A 14,437-nucleotide genomic window follows, 5' to 3' on the forward strand; every position below is an offset into this window, starting at 1 on the left:
ATTAAAAACAATAAATAATTTCTTGCAGGGAAGGTTCTAATTTTCAAGCTTTTAAGCACAGATACAAGGGGGAAGTCATTGGTATTCACCAGTGCCAGCAGGGGTGAACAGATCCAATTAATTGATTTATTCCTCAATTTAGCTTTGCACTTAAAAACTGAAATCTCTACAAGCCATTTTAAAATTGCAGGCGACTAGGAGAGCAGAGGTTGGCAAATCCTTGCAAAAATGCAAAGGTTGACAAACTAGGCAGTAGGCCTGTGCAAATAGGGAAGTATTCAATTCAGATTCAGATTCAGCCGATTTGGAGGACAGTGATTCAAATCAGAGATTGGGTCACTGTCCCAGACTGACTCGGCCAAAACGGCTTTGAAAGATTTGACGCTGACTCAGAGAGATTTGGTGATTTGGCCACAGACTATAATGAGCAAACACCAAAATGTCTATAAATTTGTCCATTTCTGTTAGATTTGGATGAAAAGAGCAGAGATGGTAGCCCCTTCTGAGAGAATGAAGCTTGGCAAGTTTCAAGGAGATGGGTGCAGGGGTTTCGGGAAAGTGCACCTTAAACTGTTGAAAACAAAACTGAAATCATGTGTAAGTGTGAAGGCAGGATGGGATGAAAACAGCAGGAATGGTATCCGCTTCTGAAGCCTTTAGGCCTGCCAGTTTTCAAGGAGATGGGTGCAGGGGTTTATGGGAAAGTGCACCTCAAACTGTCAAAAGCAAAACTTGTGTCATGTGTGAGTGTTAAGGTAGTGCGGGATGAAAGAAGCAGGGACGGTGGCTCCTTCTGAGGACATGAAGCCTGCCAGGTGTCAAGGAGATAGGTGCAGGGGTTTATGGGAAAGTGCACCTCAAGGTTCTGAAAGCAAAACCTTTGTCATGTCTGTGTGCTAAGTGGTGCAGGTTATAGTGGTCTAAGGACATGGCAGACACGGTTCTTTGGGTCAATCTGATATCTTTTATTAGACCAACTGAATAGCTAGTTTTTGGGTTTAAAAACCCTTCGTCAGGCTGAGGAAGCACCTGCAGTTGGTGTGTGGTCTTCTTGGATGGAAGGAATAGTAAAGAAGCCAGAGGCTGGCATGCAATGCAGGCAAGAGAGCCAGTCAGTGAAAATGGAAATTGAGGCATCACAGGGTGAGAGAGACAGGCTGGGAGGCAGGGGAGAGGGGGATGTAGCATATAAAAGTTGGGAGGTACCATGGGAGTGTCAGGCAGGTTATAGTGCGTCATAAATCCAATGTCTATATTGAGCCCATGAGGTTTGGTATCTAGGAGGAAGATGAAGTGAAGTATGTTGTTTCTATGTCCCTCCCCTAGAGCACTGTGATTGGAAGGGAACCCAGGGAAAGATCAGAGTCACTGGCCAGCTACAGGTGTCAGTCCTTCCCCCCCCCCCCAACCCCTCCCTCTTCTCAGTTTCTGTTTCGCTGCAAGACTGCCTTCCAAATCGCCGAATCTTTTCCAAAACAATTTGAATGTTTTGAATCGATTTGGAGGTTTTTATGGGTCTTCTTATTCGATTTGGATTTCTATGATTTGGCCTCCAAATCGGGCCGAATTGAATCAGTGACTGAAACCTTGCACACCCCTACTAGGCAGGGGACTCATTGCTATAAGAACCCTGGGCAGAAAACAGAAAGAAAGGGGCATGCCTTCATACCATGGGGAACTGTGCTGGACCAGACAAGAAAGAGGAACCAAGCAACACAGGGTACACATCTGCAGAGAAGTTTATCTTCCAGAGAAGCCAAGTGTGTGTGGACTGTGTGCCAGGACTCCTTAGAAGTCACTGACCCATTTCCTAAGGACACCCAAAAAATGCGAGAAACTTGAGGCAGGGAACTGCAGGTAGACAAATAAATGAATGTGCCTATCTATTTTTCTATGGCAGCTAAAGCAATGAATAAAGTCTACGACTGGTTACTTTCAAGTATCACATGTCTCTGAAGACCTAACCTCAAAGATCCAACAAGATTTGAGTGCTGGAAAGGGTATAGGCTTATGCTACCAGGAAGCTAGAGTAGGCGCATCAGCAACTTTACAAGCAGCCAAAAGCAGCTGAGCCCCATTATCTCACTTCTGTGAAGGGAAAGCAGAGAGAAAGCCTCCGCCCGGAAAATGTGACCTTTTACTGTTAACACATTTGCAATGAATGAGAATAGCAGTTGCAAAACACCACCCCACCAACATTTGCTTCATTCTTTTATTGGACACCATGTTCTTCACACAGCTTAGAGATTCTTAACTTTTCCATTGCAACCTGAAACTTCGGGTGAACTAGCTGAATAACTACTGTTGGACTAGCTTTATCCCCACACGATACTAACTAGTCTTCAGTGGTCTTCAACTCTTTGCAAAGGTCACATGAAAACCTTCAATACTTCAGTAACTTCCGTTGACTGCAGGAAGTTGGCCCTTAAAGTTTCAACTAACCCTTCTATTGCTGGATGAAGCCTAACAGTCACGATCACTGACTTGGAGCTGGGCTTTGTGACTTATGATGAGACATGGCTAAGACTGAAGGACTGGAGCTGTTCAAGAATGTGAGATGTGGCAACAAACTCAACACAGAAGTCTACCATTTAGATGCAAATGCTAAAACAACTTCCTAGCTGCAAAAGTGACAGGAAAGAGCCCACAGCTGAGATGTCCATCTTTTGCTGGAGCATTGCACTTTTTTTTCCTTAGGCAGCATAACTAATTATGTTAATAACATAATTTTGCTGGAAGACACACAATTTCCAGTAACCTACCAAGGGAAATCTCAGATGACTTATTAGAAAAATAGTAAACAGCTGTGTTTTAACTTCTATAATATAGGAGCTTGTTCTGTATGAAAGAGAAAATGACCTGGAAACTGTTGATGGCCCCTCTCACCAAACCTAGACTTTGTTCAGAAGGAAAGTAGAATGAACTTCTGTTCAAGGCTCTGGTTTGGGATACAGGAGTTTAGTGGATCCAATTCCCATCCTGGCAAAAATTGTGGTCATGACTTTGGGCAAGTCATATCAACCTGGATAACACTTCTTCTTGACCACACAAGTGTTGTGAAGATAAATATTTGGAAGGTTCCTAAATGATGGTTTAATGGGGCAAAGATGCAGAATAAGAAAAGAGGTTGAGTTCAAGTGCAAGTACCCCTACAAAATCAATCATGTGGGCACTGAGCAGAGCTCCCAAGAAAGCTTGCCAATACCATTGATGATCTGAACTACCAGTATATAGTAGGCCTGTGCAAAGTGGCTAGTATTTGCTTCAGATTTGGATTGAGATTCAGCCGATTTAGGGGACAGTGATTCAGTTCGGTGATTCAAATTACTGTCCTGAATTGAATCTGATTCCGAGATTTGGCCACCACTGAATTGGCCAAATCTCTGAATCAAATAGGCCCCATCCCCCAACTGCTCTCCCAGCCCCAGTACCCCAGCTCTTAAAAAAAAAACAAAAAAACCCTCACACTCACTGGTTTCTTTCAGGTGGGCAGGAAATCCCTGCTGGCCCCCACTGCCCTGCACTGCATGGAAGAGCTCTGCCATGAGCCCCAGAAGGCTCGACGGCCACTGAAGCATCTGGTGAGTGCGGGGCTTTTTTTTTTTTAAAGAGGTGGGACACTGGGCCAGGCAGAACAGCCATTGATGGGGCTGGGAGAGTGGGTGGGGGATGGGGGCTTGTGGCAGAGCTCCCCATGCAGTATGGTGCAGCAGGGATTGCCCCCCAACCTGGCAGCAGTTGGTGAGTGTGGAACTTTTTTTTTTTTTTTTTAAGACCTGGGGCCAGGTGGGGCAGCCATTGATAGGGTTGGGAGAGTGGGGCAGGGGGAAGAGGGGTCCTAAGCCCCCCATCATGGGGGCTGGGGGAGCAGGCAGGGGATGGAGCCTGGTGGGGGTCCCCCATGGCCCCCTTCTCCCTCCTCTAGCCCCTCCTCCACCCCCTTCTTACTGGCATGGAGCCCGGGTCCAGCTCCCTGTGGCAGCGAGTGGGGACTGCCCAAATGCTGAATCTCTGAATCTTTCCCCGAATCTTTTCTGAATCAATTCAGAGGCTTCGAATTGATTTGGATGTTTTTATTAGTCTCCCAATTCAATTTGGATTCAGGGATTTTGTCGCCGAATTGGGCAGAATATCCTCTGAATCAAATCAGCACCCAAAGCTTCACAGCCCTAGTATATAGCACCCTTCATGTGTCCTTTTACACAGAAGTTGGGAGCAGTGCCTTTTCCCAGATCACCCACATGCAACACAATGTGTTGCCACCAGACCACCATGCCTGGCCTCTGGCAATACAGGTTTTTGGAACGTTCTCTCTTCCAAAAAAAATTAAACAATTTTATTGAAAAGAAAACTGCCACTCACCAGGGCTGCGAGAAAAATTACACTTTGGCAGCTGTGCAATAACCCAGAGCTAATGGAAAAAGGTCCTTTTCATGATATTTTATAGTGGGTTAAACCTCTATAGATTTGGATTGTTTGAACTTGCAATCAAAGCATTGCATTTGGATCCCGATTTGATTTCGATACTAGAGCCGGCCAGCCTTGCAGCTGGACTCGGAGCTTTCCCACACAACAGCTGACATTGGAAAGCAACCTGCCTTCAGAAGAAGGGCTTTGTAACATTTTTATTCTTATATTACAGCAGCAAAAATGTGCTACATTTTACATCTGTTTCCTTCTCATATTTTCCTCCCGGTATCTGTCTTCTCCTTCACCCTTTTCTGTGGAGGCTGGCTCCTATTTCTAAAAAATATTGTTGTTATCCTTCGTTCAGGCGTTGTTGTTGCTTGTTTTTTACTTTTAGAAAACCATCCATTAAAGTTTTGATCTTGCTCCCATTAAAATCTATAAAGGTTTTCCACTAACCGGATGGGCAGAGTTGCATCCTACCTATCTCTAAGCTATGGGAAAGCAAACAGAGAGGTTTCTAGGGTTTAAGGGCTAGATTCAGATCTAAGTTATAATGGAATAATTCTATTTACTTCAGTAATGTAGAACTGAAAGGACTTATTTAGCATTAATTTGGATTTACACTGGCATAAATAAGTTCAGACACTCATTTGGGCTTCTCTTTGTGCTTTTCCCAACCTCAAGTAGTCTCCTCTTTTAAAGATCATTTTTCTAAGGCCAGTCATAACATTTGCACATGCAAAGCAGGGTAAGCAAGTCCTTTGCAAGTGCATTTACAATCATTTCAGATCTTCAAGTGAATTATAATTTGCATCTGCAAAACCCATTCCAGCACTTGACATACAGAGATATTACCATTTTCTTCACATGGACAGGTTGTTTCCAACTCTGTCTTTCCATATAAACAAATGTCTGCAATTTCCTCTACACAAAAGTAGAGTTTTAGTAGGGAATGCACTGAAATGTTGAGCTATTCATGCTTCTCAAAGTGTTTTAAACACATGATTGTATCACAAATTACGTATGTGGCTAGGTATATGAGTGTGTGCATGCATAAACATGTAAATATGTGTGTTCTAATAGCCACAGCACCTAAAGTCATGGGATTACATTAAAAGCTTTCAACTAGTTGGAAATCGAAAAAATGGTAACCTACTGTGGAGGAGAAGATAAACTTACTAAATTTGATTTTATAACCAATTAGTTCAGGGGTTTTCATCCATTTTCAATACATGTACTCCCAGTGGCTGGACAGGAATTGGGGGGCAGGGGGAGACAACGGCCAGACACGGAGCGGGGGTGGGTGGTGGCTGGACGTAGAGCAGCACCCGTGCAGGCTGGTAGGTGGTCGCGGCTGCTGCCATATGCAAGCTTCCCCCCGTTTTCCCCCACATCCAGCTGGCCAGGCAGTGCCTGTGTGGCCTGCAGAGCGGTGCCGCTGCCCTCGCCCTGCCCCAGCCCCGCTCCTGGGAGGCAGCAGCACGGGGTGGTGGATGGCGGTGCTCCATCCCACTAGAGCCTTCCCAAGTACCCCTGGGGTACACGTACCCCTGGCTGACAACCCCTGAGTTAGTTTGCTTGCTTACTACTACTGACACTGCAAGGCTTATCCACAGCCTTATTTCTCTGATGACTAGAAACTCCTAATTTCTAGCTAAAATTTATCCTGGCCAGTTTATACCCATTTGTTCTTGTGCCACCAATGCCCATTAGATTAAAATGCTCTTAAAACGTGGGTAGTATCTAGATGCAACAATGATGAGCATCTGAGGGAGGTGATACAGTACTCAAGGGAAAGCAGGCCAAGCGCTAGGGGAAAACAATACTGTACAAGTTGTTTTGCAATTGCAGTCATGTCCACATTGGTCCTCTTTCGTTGAGTCTCAACAAACAGTCCACCAATCAAATTCTATCAAGAAAAAATATGTGAATAACGGAACTGTGCAAACCTAACGACATGCACCGGGATTTTCTGTCCCCTGGGTGTAAAGAAGGTTTCACACAGTAGGAGAAAGCAATCTTGCCCAGTCACTCTGTAAAATCCCAGGGCAGGAGTCAGCTCAGGCGGGTAAGAAGAGAGGACCATGTCTTGCACGGGGAGGATCACACCATTGCTAGCAACATAGCTGCAGGGTAACAAGTCATTAAAAGCAAGGCATTTGATGTCTGGGATAAAACCAGAACTAGTGCCATACTGGGTCAGACTAATGGTCCATCTAGCCCAGTATTCTGTCCCTGACAGTGACAGAAATGAATCCTATAGGAGGGAGAGCACTGAGCTGGATATTTCTACAGTGATCTATTCCCTTATTCAATACCGTCCTTGATATCCAACATTATTGGTTTAGAGATGCCAGAGGATACATCTCCAACCATTCTATTCAATAGCCATGAATAGATCTATCATCCATGATTTTATCCAGTCCCTTTTGGAATCTAGCTATGCTATCTTCCTCCAAAATGTTTTCTTGGTGTTAAGCCATGGTTTTGAACCTGGCACTTGGGCCTATCTGACATAGCCACTCATCCCAGTCAGCCACCTCCTCAGCTAACAGGTGACAGAGCCGGAGAAGCCTGACCTCCCCAGAGCTCTGGCACAGCAGCAATTACATGAACTATTTGGCAGCACTCTTCACAGCTGGGATGCTATTAGTAATATTTAGAATCTCCTCCAGTCAAGAAGATCACAGGGGCCTCGTTTTTCTGGGGATATTGGCTCCAGCCAAAGAACCTCAGGTTAACTAAAAATTAACTAAGAGGCTCCACAATTACTAACCTTTTCTAATTCCACTTATCTGGTACCTTCTCCTGAAAGAGTGAAAGCCTCAATGGCTCTTGGAAGCCCTTTCCACAATAATGAGTGTTATATCAATCCAGTTACAGAACTCGGAAAATACCATGCGACTGCTGCGACCAATCACGATTAACCAATGAAGTTCAAATTGCAACTGTTGGGTACTTGAACTTTTTTCAACCAATGTTATCCAAAATATTATTACATCAAAAGCATAATAAGTGGGTAAAATTAATTAAGGGAATTATCCATCTGGCTTCAACACAGACCCTTCATTGGGATTTGAGAAGGAAAGAAATGTATGTACTGTACTATACTGGGTCAATGTTATAAACTACCCACAAAAAAGAGGGACCAAGAGAATAGCAAAGGCGGGTATGAGAGACATGAGGAAAAAAATGTCCTGTTCACACTGAAGTCTCAAAAAAAATCCCGTTTTATGAATCTACTATTTATTAATCCTTCCCAGGCCAAATTATTATAGAGCATGATACAGAAGTGATTTCCCTCCTCAATGAGGGTACCAAAATTATTTGGTAATAACTTTAGAAAAAGAGCAAGCCATCAAGGTGAGGGTGCACCCAAGATCCACAGAGAATACTCAAGTAACAACATTCATTCAACAGAATTTGACCCTGGGAAAAATTCATCCCAGGAATTTCTCAATATTTTCACCACTGTAAAGAACTTGGCCAAGTAAGTGTGGTTTGGAGGCACTGCACTAAGGAATGATTGCAGCAATGCATGGTAGTGTTTTATTGGAAAACAGGCCACATCCACCACTGATGTGAAAATTGAGTAGGTAGTCTAGCTGTTGTGAATATTGCTAATATCTCATCCTGAGTCCTTATGACGGGGAATCACAGAACAACACGAGGTAGGGCGTAATAGGCATGCACGAAGCCAGCAGAGAAGTTTGGGAGCTAATAGTATGGGATGGCTTTTATGACCTAGTTGACCTAGTTTTGCTCCAGGTGTTTTTAACTTCCTTTATTAAATACACCATCCCCACACCACGCAGCAGCATTCATACCATGTCGCCAGCTGCCACTCTTTTATTTCTCAGACTTTACGCCTTCAAAAAAAAAAGCCATCTGGCCAAAGTGTCAGCAGCAGCCTCACCATCTGAATTGGCTGAAGGGCAGAAGAATGAGTTGGAAGGTTAGGCTTCTCCCTTTCCATTATGAAGCAAGTAAACAGGCCTGAGGTCTGCAAGGATATCTCAAGGAATTTATTTTTAAACTCTCCGGTGGATGGAAAGCAGATTTAATCCATACACAAACGTGTTTTAATTAAACAAATGTGTGGTACTTTTGCCAAACCCCTCATTTGGGATTGGCGGAAACTGCAGTTCCCCATGAAATAATTAGGTTATATGTCAGCAGGCATGGGATTAACTAATTTCTTATAATTTAAAGACTGAAATTAGAAGTCTGTCCAGACTGAACATGTGTGCTAAATTTCAACCTGAAGCACTGTAAAATAGTTCATATAATAGTCCCTTAAATCTGATGTTAGAAGAGAAGAATTAATTCAGTCTTAACTACTGGGGCTTTTTGCTTTGACAGAAATATTTTGCTTCTGGATGCACCGTTATCATTTCCATGCATCTACAAAGAAGATGCTACGTCCAATTTAGATTCTACGTGGAAGAGAACATAATGCTTTGGCCATCATTTTTTTTTACCCAGAAAAATTCAGAATCAGCCAAAATCATTTGTGGATTAGATGAGTGCTGCAAGTTGTTTTTGTTGAACAAAAATCTTTTGACAGCTCCAAAAAGGTCCAAATCTTTTTTCCAAAATATTCTAGACAAAATATTATTTTTTAAAAATGTTTAGTTAAAAAAAAAAAGCATTTCAACTTAATTTTAAAAATGCAATTAAAAAAAGACTCAGCAAGTAAAACTTTCTTTGAACTTTCAACTCCCTGAAAATTTTGAAAAATGATCATTTTCAATAACCTGGGAACAATTTTGAACTTCCACTAAAAAAAAAAGTTCTACTGCTGTGCAGAAAAAGCTATGTCAACTTCATGAACCAGGAAAATATGTAAAAGAAATAAAATCCTTGTCTCCAAAGAGCATACCAACATTTACATTTGAGAGTTAAATGTTTTAGGTCAAGAAAGATTTCAGGCAAAGTCAATGGTTCTGTACTGATTTGTACCAACCGATGATCATTCTAGTCAATTTGTGACTTACTAAAGCTAATTATGTATTTCTAAACCTTGGAGTTGCACACGGATATGCCATATTAATACTACTGAATCATGCATCCAGTCCTTACAGTCAAATGTCCCATGCGCAAAAGCAATTTTGAACCCAACACCATATAAATACCCTGTTCACATCATGGTGGCAGTCGCAGATGAGGGAAATGTACCATCCTGTACTCTTTTTTTTTTTTTTTTGACTTATCTGTCAATAGTGACTCGTTATGGCTTATCGCAGAATGCAGCTGGTAATTATTCAAAGCCGTAGTGAAAATGACCGGGAAAATCACCATGAATATTTCAGTATCAGAATGATGAATTTTGGTAATGAATATTTTAAGCTTCTCTGACATTTGCAGCACTTGCTTCTAAAGTGGAGATGCATTTAAAAGACAGGTCTGGGGCACTGCACATTTCTGACGTCGGCTGAGCTGTCATATGTAGCAGAACAATTTAATTAAATGAATGCAAATGCAATGCAAAACCAGATATCCTTTGTGGGCTGGCTTAAAAACGCTTGGCGTTAATTCCAGTTTCTTATTCCGATCATTTCTGGCTTTACTTGTTGTTCGTGGTGCTTTTCATGTTCTATTTTGCGATCTCTTAATTAATTACTCACCTAAGGTGCTTGTTAGATTCCCATTAGATTGAGGTCTTTTGTGATTAGATTTGATTTACGGAGCAACATTTTTCTTTCCAAAAAAACAGCAGATGAAACAGCCATTACTGTTAATGAAGATTTGGTTCTGGTGGATGAAATAGCTCCTCAGGGTGCCTTCACATGGATTGATTCCCAGCATTCTCCTGGGTATTCCCTGAGAAATGAAAGCTGAAGTTAAAATCCATTGAGTTTACTTTATGCCGCATCCCAGCTGACAGTAAAGCTGGGGTTCAAAAAGGGAGGAGGAAGAAAAAAGTCATTTCCATTTGCATAGGGCTGTTATCACTGTGTGAGAGCCTTCTGGGAGCCCTGTAGCACTGGTATACGACTTACATATCATCCTTCCAGTTTTACACTCATCCCATTGTACCTCTTTTCTTGCTTGTAGTTTACTTGCTCCAGATAGGCTGGAGATGGCAGCGAGCTGTATACAATGAATCTTGTAGATTTTTTTTTTCCCCTGGGTGAGACTTCCATATTAAATGAAATCTCTTCTCCTCTTACAGCTCCCTATTTCTCCAGCAACAGATGTTTCTTGTGCCACTTCTACAGGGACTTGATTCTCACCTGCCTTGAGACTGTCCTGAAATTGTTTATACCCATGAAAGGGAGTATACAATTTTCATAGAGAATGGTGAAGGCTGAGGTGAGGGGAGGGGTGGGGGGGCGACTGTCTGAATGGCAGCAGCTCTCCCGTTTGTCGAGAAAATGCTCTGTATAACCTTTTGGAAGGGAATGGAAGACACACCATGTACCCTGCCTGACTTCAGACAAACACGGCCATCTACAGAGGGATGTTGATAAAAGAACAAGGAAGTCATGCAGCTGTTGGCTTTCCACGTTAGCTCTATTTCCTTTGCTGAAGGTAGGGTTGCCAACTCTGAATTTATTCCAGGCGGTTTTGGGAACGCCAGCGTGCCTGCGACACACAACGCAAACGTGCCCGTGTGCTTGTCTATATCAGTTACCGATTATGGTGCATAGACTTTACATTGGGAAGGCAAACCCATGGAACTGTTACATTTTAAAAACTCAACGTTTCATATTTATTGTAATGAATGTCCTATCATTGATCTCGTGGGTGCCTCTCAGCAGTCTCCCGGAGATTTCTCTCTCATTCCTTGAGACTCCAGATCAACCCTGGAGGGTTGGCAACCCTACCTGAAGCACCTCTATTATTTTTCTCAATAAGCTTTGACTTCTCAACTTGGGGGCCTGAAATTAGTCACCTCGCTTCCTGTTTAGGTTATTCAAGGCCACGGCCTGCTTTTCAGAGGCACTGAGCATCCACAACTCACATTGCTTGTCCTTTTATCCATGCAGTTTAGAAAACGAAGGTCTCCCTGCTGTGCTAACCCCTGGAGCTGTGCTTTCTTGTCTTATTTCAGAGCGAATTCAACTAGAAAGGGAAGTGTCTATTTATTTGTGTAATAAAGCAAAACATCAGTGCCAGTAACTTTCTCTTAACCTATTTATGGCTATCTTTTGCATCCAGAAAGAGCTGAACTTTCTCAGATCGGTGCAACTGTTTGCCACCGCTACTGAGCAGCAATGCTAATCAGAAGTCTAAATGTTCTGATCTACCCACATTACCTGGAGCTATTACTCTGTTTGTCATAACATATCACTTTAAAATCCTGACACAAGCCCTGGGAATAGAAAAGGTGTTTATGTTTTCTGCGCAGAGAGCAAAACCTAGACGAGTTTAACTCAAAACAACGATAGATTTCTGAACACTTCCTGCGAGCCGACACTCTGTGCACAGCAGGAGTCATTTAAATGCAAAGATCCCAGCCAATTGAAGTCTTCTGGGTTGGAACTAATCTAAGGTTACAGCTCTATCATCTAAGAGTATTAAATATTTGCACTGTTGAGATCTACATAGAGAAAATGAATACCTGCTAAGTTTGGAGGTTCTCGCGCCGGGGTGGGGAGAGTTAAAAAATAAAATAGAATATATTGATCAAAATCATCCTTCCAGTTTTACACTCATCCCATTGTACCTCTTTTCCTGCTTGTAGTTTACTTGCTCCAGATAGCTGTGCTCATAACAGCTGCTTTGAACCTGAAGGGATCTTTTTACCTCTGGTTCATTAGCTAAGCTAAATACACTGAGGTCATCTCTAGGGTTAGGGACAGACAGTACGTGTAAGTGATCAGCAACCGGTTTAAACCTATAACAGAACAGATGTTCAGTGCACATAAACCAGTTTGAGAGAAACCTGGTTGAATGTCGTATCAGAATTCACTGATTTGGGTCAAACTGGTTTATGCAAATGTCTGTCTCAGACCTAGATGGCCAAGTTGGCACATCTGATAATGGTGCCCTCCACTGAATTTGCATGATGTTAATGGCAGGCTAATTCACACTGGAGAATGACAGTGCTCAGTACCTATGGACGTGGCTACCCTACTTCTGATTCGGGGAGTATGGAGAGGAGGAGGAGTATGGTGAAGTACCGTGTCTTAAAGCGTGCCGCTGCTTGGTCTGGTAAGACTGGGGTAAGGAAATGGCTTCAGAAAGGTTCTGGAGCATCTTTCCTTTCTGCTACAGGGTAACTGCTAGGCCTTGCTTGAAAAATGTTTCATTAAAACTGTTTTGACAGAAAATTAGGCTTTTGATTAAATGCATTTTTCACAAAAATGAGGCCTGGATCCTCACAGGAGCCTTTGGATAATGCTGTAACTAATTTTCCATCTGTTGTCAAGGATACCTCTTTGAGCCATTAACAAATATCAAAACAAAGGGCAAATTACACACTGCTCTCCACACTGTTACTATTCATTTCTGGCCACTTGAGACTCTTGTTTCTGTCAAAGTTTCTTCTATCAGGTAATAGGGATTTTACTGTGGGTTAAAGTGGCGAGGAGAACAAGAGGACACTCAAAACAAGTCCGAACAAGTTATGGAAAAAGTGTGGCTGTTTGCTTCCAGCTTCTGAGTAAAGTATTACTTGGTGAATTTTGCTCATGGCACGGTTGTGCCTGTCTATGTGCCCAAGCTAAAAGGAGAAACGGGAACGTGCCAATTCTTGTGATGTACAACAGGCGTCACCGAGCAGATGAGGATGTTCCGAAGATAAGAGAAAGATGAGTAATACAGGATGTAAAGCTCTTCTAATGCTATTCTGATTTGTGAATGTGATCACGAAAACACTTACAACAGTGCTAGTCCCAATATCATTGAATCAAATGGGAGCTTTGACTTTGAGAAGGTCCATATTTGGCTTTACTTCAATAAATACCCATTTTTTCCTCGCATCTTCTAACTGTAATATCAAACCAAATGTCCTGTGAGCTACACCGTTACCCTTTCCACACCTGTAAGCAAGACGGTTTTCAGAAACGAAATGTTAAAAGGCTAAAGCAGATAGTTCCCCCAAAAGTTCTAGATACAAATGCTAAAAAAAAAAAAAGGGTTTCTTTGCTTTAAGAGCTAGACAGTCCTTGTTATATTCAAAATGTCCAAAACAGGGTTTTTGAAGCAGTGAATTTTCCACTTAAGAAAAAAAGCAATGAATGTCATGCATGCTGCCAGAACTTCAGCTAACTTGATGTGTTGGTCCCAGGGGGAATCTAACCAACATTACCAATATTTAGCGCACTAAGAGAACCCCACGTACTGAACCATTTCCATGTTGAACCCTGCGCATCTGAATCCAATTGTAAATAAAGGGCACCGTTGAGAAGTGAACGGTTTGTGGTTTACCCTCTCAAATCCCTCCCACTGGTGCTTGCCTGGAACTGTGTATGTTTTCTTGTTTTAAAAATCTGCAAATCTGGTTCAGATTAAAATAATTCCGACAATTTACTACTTAGAAAATTAAGTACAACATTATATCTCATTCAATGGATACCATGGATTCAAAACTGCTCAAAAATCAGTCAAATTATTTTTCATGGCACACTTTGATCTTTCTGATCTTGTGGAACATTCCTAGGAGAACAGAGCATGTAACACACTGCGGTGCCATTTTTACTTTCCCATCTCCTTGTTGTCGCACAAATAAAAGCTTTGTTCCACTCTTGATGCCAGAGTGCCCACAGACTTCAAAGAGACCAGGATTTCACTAGGGAGGCCCATCTTCACATGCTCTCTATTAATTTTTGCCAGGTTCAAAGTAACAGCTCCTTGGGCCTGTGAAAATCCCCCCTTTAAGTCTTTGCAGAATCAGGCCCCTACGGTATTAGGCAAAATTGAACCAAGGTGTTTATATTTTCCATTCAAAGTTGTTGTCATGACTGATAAAGTCCAGCATACATCTGCCTGACTCCTTTCTGAAACGGGATCCTCCCAAATCTTCAGGAAGTTGGGTGTAGATACCTTTCTCGTTTCTACATTATGGAGCCTCATCACT

At 42.4% G+C, this 14,437-nt stretch overlaps 1 protein-coding gene across 1 annotated transcript in view; it reads right to left on the reverse strand.

Annotated features, from left to right (window-relative positions):
- The window catches only part of SLC25A48 (solute carrier family 25 member 48), a 148,131-nt gene extending 137,943 nt beyond the window's left edge, over positions 1-10,188 (reverse strand). The window contains exon 1 of the mRNA XM_090064884.1: positions 10,038-10,188. The gene's annotated coding sequence lies outside the window, so the exon portion shown is untranslated. The remainder of the gene's footprint in view (positions 1-10,037) is intronic.
- Between the last annotated feature and the right edge of the window lie 4,249 nt (positions 10,189-14,437).

This window comes from Crocodylus siamensis, chromosome 10 (assembly GCF_052110815.1).
Source record: "Crocodylus siamensis isolate JL-2025a chromosome 10, ASM5211081v1, whole genome shotgun sequence".
Lineage (NCBI taxonomy): Eukaryota > Metazoa > Chordata > Crocodylia > Crocodylidae > Crocodylus > Crocodylus siamensis.